Consider the following 14041-nt stretch of genomic DNA (forward strand, 5'->3'; position numbering starts at 1 on the left):
ATGGCGGAGACGGAATGCTACTCTCGATCGACCCAACAAACTTTGATCTCATCGCCGTCGGCACCGGTCTGTCTGAATCCATCATTGCCACCGTAGCTTCCGCAGCCGGAAAAACTGTTCTCCATCGGGTAGCAAGTGTTGAGTGTTGCGAAAGCTGTAGAGGAGAAAATCAATGATGAAATCGCGACTTTGGAGAAGTTGGACTTAGAAGACACTAAAATCCTGAGAGAGCGGTGATTGCAACAGATGAAGAAGATGTCGAAGAATTTCTTCTCCATTGTTAAGGCCAGCGATCGCGTTGTTTGCCATTTCTATCTTGAAAATTGGCCTTGCAAGGTAAATTCCCCTTTTTTCACCTCTCATTTGATGGAATTAAAAAGAGAAAATGGGAGAAACGATTGCTTTTATTGATTCAAAGATTGCATAGATATCCTATTCATGAACTAGAAAAGAGCATATCTTACACAAAGCTAACCATTTAAGGTTCATACATCATTAGGTTTTGAAAATGGAAAATTACAACATATGAAACCGATTTCAGTTTTTCAACAAACTGCTTAATTGGATTAAAGATTGTTTGAATATTTTAACAGGTAGTTGGCAAACACTTGGGAATATTGGCAAAACAGCATATCGAGACACGATTCATCAAGATTTAAGCAGAGAAAAGCCCATTCTTGGCTTAGAAGCTCAAAATTGTTGTTCTTCTAACAATTGCTCTTATAAAAAATGCCAAAGTTTAAGATTATGTGGTACATTATATATATATATATATATATATATATATATATATATATATATATCTACATGTGTCACTCTTTCTGGTGTGTTTTGTTTTATATAAAATGAATGATGTATGGATGATATGATAGGTGGGGTTTGATGAGCTTGGTGGGAGTGATGATTTTAGCACTAAAGAACTGGAGGAGAGGTTGGGGAAAGGTGAAGTTATATTTTTTGAAGGCGAAACATCCTTAAAACCGTCAAAAAAGCCTCAAACAAGAAACGTTAGACATGGCTCCAAGTCTAATGATGATTCAGATTCTGAGTAAATGTGCTTTTGGCCTATTTACCCCTTTCATGGTTGTATCTTTATGGTAGTTTTACTATAAAAAAAATGGGCGTAAGCATAGAGATTCGGCTCTTATGTATGTTTTGGAGTTGATTTTGAATTATGGAATTAAGTTGTTTATGTAGATGATTCAATGGATGATATTGGTGATATTCCAATTCTATTGGAATGTAATTGTGAGTTCCAATTCTATTGGAATGGAATCATGAATTCTAATTCTGTTGGAATCACAGAAGTTGATGCTTGAAGAACGGACCACAAAATTGAAATGGACCACATTATTCTTTTAGAATGCATTAGTCGTTAGATTTTGATGTTTTCTTTTCCATTTTGAAAGTTTTTTTTTTGTTTTATTTTTTAATAATAAATGTCATTCTTAACAATTGTTACCCGTATTCTATAAGAAATAATTTATTTTTTGATTTCATTCTTCAATTGATTGTTCAAGAATTTGTTAATCTAAAAGAAGTTTTAAAGTCATAATCAAGAAATAGGTTCAAATTTTTTTTATTATTTATTGTTCAAGAATATTTTTATTTTTGAGTAAATAATTAAATAAATAACATATTCTGTCAAAATGTCCGAATTAAAATAGTTATCATTCGTAAAATCGAATTCTTAAAATTAATAGAATCTATGATCTTTATTAAATATATATTAATTAACTAAAATACCCTTGTAATTAAAGTAGATGATATTTTTCAATTACATTTAATTCAATAATATATATTAATCACTTTCTTAAAATAAGTAAAATTAATTGGCTCATAGTTATGCATACAATACCACAATAATTACTTTGAATAGATTAACATATATATATATATATATATATATATATATATATATATATATATATATATATATATATGGAAAAGTGAATAAACTCTAAAGAGTATATAAATTTAGGTACCCAAACTCACTATACTAGATCGTTTTGTATCATATATATATACATTGTAATTGCCCAATGTTCTTATAATTCAACTTCTAACTTGATGTAGTTCCAAGATTTTTATCAATTTCACATTTATATTCCTCTTACATAATTTTCATTTTCAACTATAATATATATAGCCTAATAGGTGTTTGGCAAAAAGATGTGATGTAAGAGGAAGATAATAATGAATTTTTGAAAATTTTGAAAGTAAATCAAGTCAAAGGTTGAAGTTTAAGTACATTATAATGAATATATTAAACAAAATAAAGTATTATAATGGGTTTGGGTACCTAAGCGTATATACCCTTAAAGGTATATTCACTTTTCACACACACACACACACACACACACACACACACACACACACATATATATATATATATATATATATATATATATATATATATATGGGGATAGGAAATATACATTACAACCCCACCTAAGCTTAGGTACTAAACTTCTAAAATATGCCGTTTTAATATGCTAGATATCCGGTTTGGTTTTACTTGGTAAATATATCATCCTCCACAACATTTCTCTCTTTCATTATCGTTTTAGCATCCCTATTTTCTTTCCTCAATTATTGTTAATTACTTTACCCAAGTGAACATTAGTAAACCCTAAACCTAACCCTAAACCCTAAATTTAAACCCTAAACCTAAACCCTAAACCCTAAATCTAAACCCTAAACCCTAAACCCTATACCCTAAACCTAAACACTAAACCCTAAATCTAAACCTGAAACCCTAAACCCTAAACCTAAACTTAAACCCTAAACCCTAAACCCTAAATCTAAACCCTAAACCATATTGTGTCGATCTTCAATTTACATCTTGAAGTATTAATCGTGAATCCATTAACTATAATCTTTATATAGTAAAACAATGTATTTTTAAGAGGTTTATTACCTAAGCTTAGGTGGGACTGTAATGTATATTTCCTATATATATATATATATATATATATATATATATATATATATATATATATATATATATATATATATATATATATATATATATAGAGAGAGAGAGAGAGAGAGAGAGAGAGAGAGAGATAAAAGATAATTAACCAAAACCACGTCTCCTTGGCAAAGAGAAATTTTACCTTTGGATTATATCCATTTTATTTTAAATTCATAAATAAATATTAAATTTAGGTTAGATGACATACCACTTTTTAAACTTCGATTCGTAGAGAAATCGTTATCTAAAACTACCAATAGTAGATAGCAATTTTTTTTTTTATTTTATTTTTTTTTATTTTTTTTTATTTTTTTTTTTGTGACTTCAAACAGGTTAACAAATATAAATATTTTTAACAATATTTTTTTCATACATTATTTTTACATATAATTTTTACTGAATTTACATCATAAATGTTTAATTGTAAAACACTTTTCATAATTCATAATATGCTTAATTAAATTTTTATATGGAACATAAAATATTATTAAAAATTATTACATTAAGATACAAACTGTACAATATAGTTTAGTAGAAATTGAAATTCCTTATCAATTTAACCAAAATACAAATGAACGAAAATTGAAGTTGCTTATAAGTTAACTAAAATACAATACTTTTGTACATAAACCTTAAACCATATCACATTCAAGTCATTTTTTAGTTTGATTCTCTAAACCCTAACAAAAAAGATTGTGAACTATAAAAAAATAAATAAATAAATAAATAATAATAAAATAAATAAATAAATAAAATTAAAATAAAAAAATAAAAAAAATAAAAAAACTCTTGAATTTTATAGATGTTAATTAGTTTAATTTTAAAATCATAAGTTTACATAAGTAATCATAAATAGATATAAGTTAGAAAACTTTTAAGTTGTGGTGAACAATTAATTTTTAGTTAAAAATACTTTTGAGTTGTATTAAAAATTTAAATGAATATAATACCAATAATCTCTATATAATATAGCATAGATATTTAATCTAAACATTCTCGTTTTTTATACAGTATACTCTATTAAACCTTAAAAGGTTAGTATCCTTTAAAATTTCAAAAGTGGAATGTTTCGAGAAATCAAAAGTTCACTTGCTTAGTATAACTTTAAATTTCAAAAAGTGGAATGTTTAAAGAAATCAAAATTTCACTTGCTTAAAGTGAGACAGAAAAAAAAGGATTATCAACAATATTAATGCTTTGTTAGTTTTAATTAAAAAAGGGTTTAATGTTGCATTTCATTTATATATGCTTTTTTGCATCACACTTTCGTAATGATTAGTTCCTTATCCCACCAAATTAAAATACAAGTATAATTATATAAAAGTAATATAAGTTGATATAAAGTGAATATTTTTAATAGTATCACGATCACTTTTCCTATATTTAATAAATAAGACTCATGCTTCCAGTTAAATACCTTTTTCTAGTTTTGAAGGTACTTTACATCTTAGTTGAAAGTTAATAATATTATGAATATAAAGTAAAAGCAATATATATATATATATATATATATATATATATATATATATATATATATATATATATATATATATATATATATATATATATATATATATATATATATATATATATATATATAGGGAAAAGTGAATATACCCTTAAGGGTATATAAGCTTAGGTACCCAAACTCACTATACTACATCGTTTTGTATCGTATATAGACATTGTAATTGTTCAATGTTCTTATAATTCAACTTCTAAATTGAATTACTTCAAAGATTTTTATAAATTTTATATTTATCTTACTCTTACATAATTGTCATTTTCAACAATAATATATATAACCTAGTAAGTGTTTACCAAAAAGATGTGATGTAAGAAAAAGATAATAGTGAAAATTTAAAATATTGAATATAAATCAAGTTAATGATTGAAGTTTAACAATATTATAATGAATATATCAAACAAAACGGCGTATTATTATGAGTTTGGGTACCTAAGCTTATATACCCTTAAGGGTATATTCACTTTTCCCATATATATATATATATATATATATATATATATATATATATATATATATATATATATATATATATACTAGCCGTTACCCGCGCACAGCGGCGGGGACAAATAGCTTCTTTCAATAATATTTTTTTAAAGAAAAATGTTATGTTCCAAAAGAAAATTTATGTCGTGGGTGAGAGGAAGGGCGGTAGTCGTGATAGTGGTTGGTTGAAGGAGGAAGGAGGCAGAGCGGCTGTGGTGGTGGTGGTTATACTGTCTTGGTTACTGGTTAGGGTTCTTCGAGAGAGTGTGCGTATATTTCTTACTTTGAAGGGATTTCGAAGATAGATATTATGAGATGACTTGTTACCAATGTGAAAGAAGAGATCCTCTATGAATTGTTGATATTGACTGTTTCAAATGGCTGAAGTGTTGAGATTGACGGGTTCAATTTGCAAATGAATTCTTCTATTAATTTGATACAAGATTTTTAGGGGATAAATGATAGGGTTAAAGTTTTAATATTATTATATTATAAATGAGTTGTACTTCAAGCTTAATAGTTTGAACGTCTTAAAAAAATATTATTATTATATTCAATCTATTTATAGAAATAGTTAGATTTCTTTTATAAGTAGTAAATATATATATATATATATATATATATATATATATATATATATATATATATATATATATATATATATATATATATATATATATATATATATATATATATATATATATATATATATATATATAAAAGTCAGCCAATCACTTTAAGTTTTTTATATTTGAAACAAAATCAAATTTTGATTGAACGTTAAAAAATTAGACCCCTCCCGCGTGCTATCGTGATTACTTATTGAGATGAAATATATCATTTATATACATTGCCCTACTTTAACCCTTAAAAGTTAAAAGGTTTGTATCACTTTAAATTTCAAAAGTGGAATGTTTAAAGAAATCAAAAATTCACTTTTTAGCATTAAAAAAACAAGTTTTGTTATAATTATTAACAAACATGTCGATTCCACGACAAATTAATTTGATGTAAACTTACAAAAATGCCTTGCGTGTGAAAGTGATGAATAAAGCTTAAATATATTTATTTTGTACATTCTTTCTCAAAAATGATATATTTTATAAATAAATAAAAACATGTAAATTGATATAAAAACTTAGCCAAAACATTACCTATATATATGCCATTAATATTGTCTTTGTGTGTTCAAGTAAATCGCAAAATGGTCCACATCTTTGTATGATAATTCCACCCCAAAGGTGGAGGAAATATTTATCTCTCGTACCTCTACCAACACATATCATATAGGTGCCACATCAATATTTATTTATGCTTTCAATTCCAACTCTTATGTCGTAAACATTTGGAAATTCATCACCGCAACCCAAAAAAGTTTGATACAAGTACAAAAACATAAGTTACAACTAAGCAACACACAAACTTTAAGGTTTAGACGAATTCACAAAGCCAAAAAAAACCCATAGATATGGGTGTTATACTATAAGGGAGGGAATGTTGTTCCTTTGGGTACCTACGGTAGCACAAGCCATCACATAGGCATCTTCCATCACTGTGTTGTCACTTTGATCAACATTTTATACTTGCATTGTTCTGAACATCACATCATTTCATACACTTTGGTCGATTCTTACTTGTTCATTTTTGATCAAAACAATTTGGCATCCACCATGGGTCCATGGTGTTCAAAATCCTTCGAAAAATCATGTCTACACAATCGACCTGTCCTCTTCCTCAATTCGTCCTATTTCCTCCAAAAACCTCCTACATCCTCCCGCCGGATCTCCCAAGAAAGCCTCGGAAGCACTGAAGAAAAACACTTCTCCAGTCGTCACCCTAGGACTTCAGGATCCTCCTGTGCTGATTTCCATCAATGAAATCTTCGCTATGATGAAGAGATTGTAACGACAAGTCGCCCAACAGCATGAGGATAACACAATAATTCTCAAGGAAGTGGAAAGAATGAGGATAGCAATCCACAAACCTCAGGAAGCATCACCCTCGATCTTGCATCGCAAGATCATGAACTTCGACAACAGGGGATCATTATCGATTCACCACGAGATAGGATCCTCAAAACCGGCCTATGTTCCCGCTTGGGGCGCGACTCCAAAAGAATAAGCCCATACGACCTAAGATCCCACTAAAACCTTTGTTACTCCTAATAATAAGGATCCTGGTAACCCCGTCAATAATAATATATTTACTACTAACACAATGGACCTTGATACAAATTTAATTCGATCATGGCTAAGCAGCTCCAATAACTAAGACAAATTATCTCAAACATATCCGAAGTAATTCAGCCAGTACTAGAAGTATCCCCCACGAGCCACAAGATCTCCAGATTCGTTCCAACGATAGCTGATACCAAAGTCCCAAAGCCCTTTTCGACCCCCATCATGAAGCCTTAAAATGAGACTACGGATCATGAGGAGAACGTGACATAATACATGGAAAAGATGGAGATCATTCACATCCCCACTCACTTGAAAGAAGCTTTGCAAGGTTTTGGTTCAACCCTCATAGGATCAGGTTTAAAATGGATTCTTAATGTTCCTCCCTATTCTATTACATCATTTGCACATTTAATTAATTTATTTAATAATCAGTTTTCTTGTAGTAGTGCATTCGAAAAGATCACTAGTGATCTCTATCGGGTGGTCCAAGATCCTAAGGAATCCCTTAGGACTTTTATGAACAGGTTTGGCAAGGAAGTCCTAAGTATGCCCATCATCAACATGGCAATTGCAGTCAAAGCCTTTAAAATGGGCTTAAAAAGATTCACCGTTCGATGAAGATCTCATGATGACTCCATGCAGGAGGATGGACGAAGTCAAAAGCAGAGCAATAAGATTCATCAGGATCAAAGAAGACAATGAGATCCAAAAAAGGAGCAACCCACCAAGCTCTTATGATCTCCCAAATAGAAAGGCCGATTCCTCGGCCCAAAGATCTAATAAATCAAAATCATATTCCAAACCTGACAATCATAGGGTAATTGCTCATGAAGACGAGGGAGAGGAAGAATATTTTCCTAAGATTAATGACTATTGGTTTTCTGTGGATATTTTTGGTGTAATATTTCCAATCATGGTTAGTTGGGGAAATTTTCAAAACCAAGTAAGTCTTTTAAGGTTGGATCTTGAGAACGATATGAAAATACCTAAAGGTCTAAATGTTATAAACTCTCACGATCTCAAGTAGCCCTAAATTTGTGCCTTCAGACTAGGGATGAGTTATAAAACCGGAAACCCGGACCGGAACCGATATAACCGGAAAATACTTAAACGGTTCGGGTATTGGGTTCCAAAATTACTCTTAACTGGGTTCCGGGTATTTCGGGTATGGGTCCAACGGGTCCGGGTTATCCGGGTTTTTTGAACCGGATATGTTTAAAAAAACCGAACCCGGGTTTAGTGGGCCAAGGAACCGGTTTAGTGTCCAAGAACCGGTAAGGGTAAAAGAACCGGAACTGAAGAGTTATCCCTCTTATTTGATCGACAATTCTACATTCCAGTGATGACTTTTTTTCTCTGCTCAGCATCGGAAGTTTGGCCCTTATATGTGATCGACGATCTTCATCCCTACTTGGGACGACTCTTTTTGGATCCTCACGTTCCATCTCGTTTTTTTTTTCTGCCCTTCCTGTGATCGACGACAACAAATTGGTGGACAATTATGATCGACGACAACAACAATTCCTCTTTGTGATTGACAATGGTGGATAATTGGATAGATAACAATGAAGATACACAAGTAAGTGTCAAGAATTTTGATTTCATGTCTTGTGAAGATACACAACTCGTTTTTTTTTTTTGCCCTTCACTGTGATCGCAACAATGGTGGACGTTTGGAGTTACTAGACATTCAAACAATTTGATTCCTAAAGTCAAAATACAACTTTTTGGTCAAACAATTTGATTCCTAAAGTCAAAATACAATGAAGATACACAATTAAGTTCCAATCTTGATTTTGTGCCGTTTGACCTTTTTGGTCAAATAATTTGATTCCTAAAGTCAAAATACAACTTGTCTATCTTGAAACTTTAGAAAAGAAGAAAAGGTATAAGAAACACGTGACATATGCTTATCAATGGCTTCCTGTTAATCCACAATTCCACATAAATACCCCTAACATTTTTGGTAAACACTTGATAATCAAAGGATAAAATTGTCATTTTAAATTCATAAAGTTGCATAATACCCACTTACCCAGCATGTGCTTAGTTAACACATTTGTTTCATGCACCTATTTCCTAGCAAGGGTATCCCAATGACCCACTTAATATCCCTAAAATATAGATGTTGTTTCACCTTTTTCACTGGACTATTTATGATTTACTTAATAGACATAATCTTAATTGTCATGTATTGTAGGTCAAATTTATGAATCAATTTGTGTTATTTTTTGCGGTTCAAGTATGGATGAGACTTAATTGTAATGTATTGTAGGCCAAGTTTATGAATTAAGTTGTGTTATTGTATTTTAATTGTGTTTTTATTATTATCTATTACAGCTTGATGATGACGAGGTGTTTGTTGACAACACTCAACAAGAAATCAATGAGGAACCAACACAAAAGAGAAAAAGAGTAGGCAAAACAAGGTCCGATTGTTGGAAATCATTTGAGAAGATTTTTATTGATGGAGTTCGGCATGGAAAGTGCAAATGGTGCGAGAGGGTTCTCAAAGCCTACGGGAATAATACCGGTACGTCTAGCTTAAATAAGCATGCAAAGAACTGTAAGCAAAACCCCGAGAATTTGAAAAACCAACAAACATTACAATTTAAAAAAGAACCAAACGGGGAGGGTAGTGTTAGCACTTGGAAACATGACGACAAACGAATTAAAAAGGCTATGTTGAATTTGTTTGTAGTGGGTGGTCTACCTTTTAAATTTGTAGAAAATGAGGCCTTTATTGAATACACAAACGCACTAAACGGGAAGGTGGTTATACCTTGTCGAACAACAATTTCAAAAAAAGTGTCACTTTATTATCAAGAAGAAATAAATAAGTTGGTAACATTCTTATGTAATCCACTTAACACGGTTCATTTGACCACCGATTGTTGGACAAGTCCGAGTAAAAGGGTGCATTATATTGTCATTACCACACACTTTATTGATGATAATTGGGAGATGCACAAAAGGATAATCAACTTTAAAGAATTAGATAGTCAACGGGGGGAAGATATCGGAAAAGAAGTGTTGAAATGTATTCAAGGGTGGGGTATTAAAAATGTCATGACATGTACGGTTGATAATGTAAGTTCTAATGACAAAGCAATAGAGTTTCTAAAAAACAAATTACCAAACTTGTACAATGAAGGAAAACACTTTCACATTAGGTGTATGACACACATTATCAATCTAATTGTGAGAGACGGGATGAATAAAAATGACGAGAGTGTTAAATGTTTGCAAGACGCTGTAAGATATATTAGAAAGTCCACACAACGGATTGCTTTATTTAAAAAGTGCATGAAAGCCGTCTGGGTGGAATCAACCAAATTTTTGTGCAACGATTGTCCCACTCATTGGAACTCAACTTACGACTTATTGAAGATCGCGGTGGATTTAGAAAAAGCTTTCTACGAGTATGAAATGGAAGGTAATTTTTTTTTCTGCATTCTTGCTGAATTTTTAGCCCTATTTAAACTGTCATATTTACTTCGTTATGAATCCGTTTGGGCTGATTTTTTTTTTTTAAATTGTAGTTCATTGTTTGACAATAGTTATAGACTTTGGAAACACCTAATTTGCATGTGTTTTGAGTAAGTTACAACCCTCGAAAAATGATATATCAAAGCTGTTTTGAATATGTTAACAGCATTATTTTAGAATTTTTCGTTAACTTTAAACTGTCATATCTACTTCGTTATGAATGCGTTTGGGCTGATTTTTTTTTTAAGTTGTAGTTCAATGTTTGGAAATAGTTATAGACTTTGGAAACACCTAATTTGCATGTGTTTTGAGTAAGTTACAGCCCTCGAAAAATGATATATCAAAGCTGTTTTGAATATGTTAACAGCATTATTTAGAATTTTTTGTTAACTTTAAAGTGTCATATCTACTTCGTTATGAATCCGTTTGGGCTGATTTTTTTTAAAATTGTAGTTCGTTGTTTGGCAATAGTTATAGACTTTGAAAACACCTAATTTGCATGTGTTTTGAGTAAGTTACAGCCCTCGAAAAATGATATATCAAAGCTGTTTTGAATATGTTAACAGCATTATTTTAGAATTTTTCGTTAACTTTAAACTGTCATATCTACTTCGTTATGAACCTGTTTGGGCTGATTTTTTTTTAAGTTGTAGTTCAATGTTTTTTGGAAACACCTAATTTGCATGTGTTTTGAGTAAGTTACAGCCCTCGAAAAATGATATATCAAAGCTGTTTTGAATATGTTAACAACATTATTTTAAAAATTTTCGTTAACTTTAAACTGTCATATCTACTTCGTTATGAATCCGTTTGGGCTGATTTTTTTTTTTAAATTGTATTTCACTGTTTGGCAATAGTTATAGACTTTGGAAACGCCTTATTTGCATATGTACACAGTCATTTACATCCCCCCAAAATGATATATTAATTTTTTTTTTTGTAACTTTTTTTTGATAGATCGTTCATTTGCACGAGATGTGGTAACCCCCGTGAGTGAAGATTTTGTAACTTGTCGAGCAATGGTCTCCTTTCTTGAGAAGTTCAAGGTGAAAACAGAATTGGTGTCCACAACTTCAAAACCATTGGCAAATCGGTTTTTTGGAGAAGTATGTGGCATTTACAAACATATACGGGTTTGGTCAAAAAACAAACGATTTTATTCAATTGGGAAGGATATGATAGACAAATATGAGAAGTATTGGGGAGATTTTGAAATTTTGAATGACTACATGTACTTTGCGACTATCTTGGATCCGCGAATGAAGACAGAATTTCTTAGACATGCTTTTGAAACATTGATCAAGTACAAGATGCCGGAAAATAAACCCCTTTCCGAATTAGATATTACTGCGAAGACTAAGTCTTTAATCAAGGATATTGAATCGAGATTTGAGAACTTTTTTAATTGTTACAATACCAACTCTAATGTACCATTTGAAACCGGTGGTAGTCAAGATGTTGTGCATATTGATGATGATGACGACTTTGTGGGTGACTATTTTGCTCAATTGGTGAATTCATCAGCTTCAAAGGAAACATAATTAACACGATACTTGAACGAAGGACAAACCCAAGGCGTTAAGGACTTTGATATATTGGTTTGGTGGAAAAATAACGCATCTCGTTACCCAATTCTCTCGCTGATGGCAAAAGGTATAATTTTAATTACTTATATTTTTTATTATAATGTAGTATAATTTAACATTATATGTTTATGTTATTAGATCTTTTGGGCATTCAAATATCTACCGTGGCTTCCGAGTCCACTTTTAGTACAAGCGGTCGCATAATTGATAGTTACCGAGCAAACTTGTCCGCACCTATAATAGAGGCTTTGGTTTGCACCCAAGATTGGGTGAGGAAATCAAAGAAACCAATTGTTGACAACATCGATGATATTCTTAAAGATGATGACATAGCTAAAGGTAGCAAACAAATTCATTTTATTATCTAATAACAAAACATTGGTTATATGCTAACTTTCATATTAATTTTTTTATGATATGTATTAGAGTTGGAAGACGCCATACGCACCCAAAATGGAAATGGAAAAAGGCCGATAGATATTAACGAGTAGTTATACTATTTTTGTTTTTTTTTTTTTTTTTTGTCGATAAATGATTATTGGTTTGTAAGTGTTTGTTTTGGTTGATTAATGTTTTTGAACTTGAATCAAATTTACTTGTTTTGGTTGATTAATGTTTTGGAACTTGAATCAAACAAGTATAAATGAATGATATTTTAATCAATACATGCACATCGACATTCCACTTTCTTATTTTTTTTATTACTTTTATTTTAATCAATGACTTTCATCATTTTAATAATCATTTTAATGAATGTTTCTTTTTATCCATGTTGTGGTAAAATAACAATGAAAAGAACATAACACAAGCGAAGAAGGGGACAATGGTTGGGTCCAAGTTCATGGTACCTATTGAACAATTCAAAATCAAAGTCTAATATTCAAAACAATTCAAATCAAAATTCTTAAACAATTAAGAACAAAACAACACTTATTCCTTGACCATTTTGTCGAGTTAACGCATCTTCAATCTCTATACATAAAACAAAAATAAATATATTTAGTATTAAAAAAAGTGTTACCAAATAAATTAAAAGCACAAAACTTATTACCTAGCTATATTATTCGGATTTTTGGCACACGTACGACAATGTCTATTAAGACTACTTGTACCATGTCTTGATGGATCGACTTTAAGTGTAGCGAAACAATACTTACACCTTGCTTGCCTTCGTTCAACCCCATCATTTTCTACTACCCACAACATATCAAAATGTTGCCAACATGTGGACCTCTCCTTCAAATTCAAATGCTAAACAAATTAAGTAAAAAAAATCTAGGTAGATTTAAAGCATGTAAAAAATGAAGTATCAAAGTTATAAAACTAATAGATTCAAAACGGAACATAACTGAAGTATAAAGACGTAAATTAGTCAATTACTTTAAATGCATATTTGTATAAAATTAAAAAGAAACATACTTGAATTGGGAGGTTAGCTTCCATGAATGTTCTTGAAAAGAAAAAAACAATTCAAAACCTTCAACTTAGAGAATAATAAGTTAAATGAAAATGTAGAGGTGGAAGGGCCTATTTATAATGAGAAGTTGTCAGATGTTGACAAAACATGAAAATTAAAAGATTGTTAATGTCAAAAAAATTGTCTTTTGCTTTTATGTTTAAATTTTCAAAGTTGAAGCCTTCAAGGTCAAAGATGCAAAAAAAACAAGTTAGTGTGGTTGCAAATAAATAAATAAATAACAATTTAGAATTTCAACATATCTTAAATTAAAACACACAACCCAAAATAAATTATCCAATAGTCAAATACATAATTTCTTTAAAAAAAAAAAAAAAAAAA

General features: G+C 30.4%; 1 long non-coding RNA gene and 1 pseudogene across 1 annotated transcript; one reads left to right on the forward strand and one right to left on the reverse strand.

The window, feature by feature from the left end:
- On the forward strand, positions 1 to 1052 carry LOC145002259 (thioredoxin domain-containing protein 9 homolog; annotated as a pseudogene).
- A 12062-nt stretch (positions 1053 to 13114) lies between these two features.
- Positions 13115 to 13731, reverse strand: LOC145000146 (uncharacterized). Its single transcript, XR_013661135.1, has 3 exons — positions 13663 to 13731; positions 13295 to 13479; positions 13115 to 13215 (listed from the first exon to the last, which is right to left on the reverse strand). It is a non-coding gene; the product is annotated as an uncharacterized LOC145000146 (long non-coding RNA).
- Positions 13732 to 14041: the final 310 nt, after the last annotated feature.

Source organism: Lactuca saligna, chromosome 6, assembly GCF_052625555.1.
Source record: "Lactuca saligna cultivar CGN05327 chromosome 6, ASM5262555v1, whole genome shotgun sequence".
Taxonomy (NCBI): domain Eukaryota; kingdom Viridiplantae; phylum Streptophyta; class Magnoliopsida; order Asterales; family Asteraceae; genus Lactuca; species Lactuca saligna.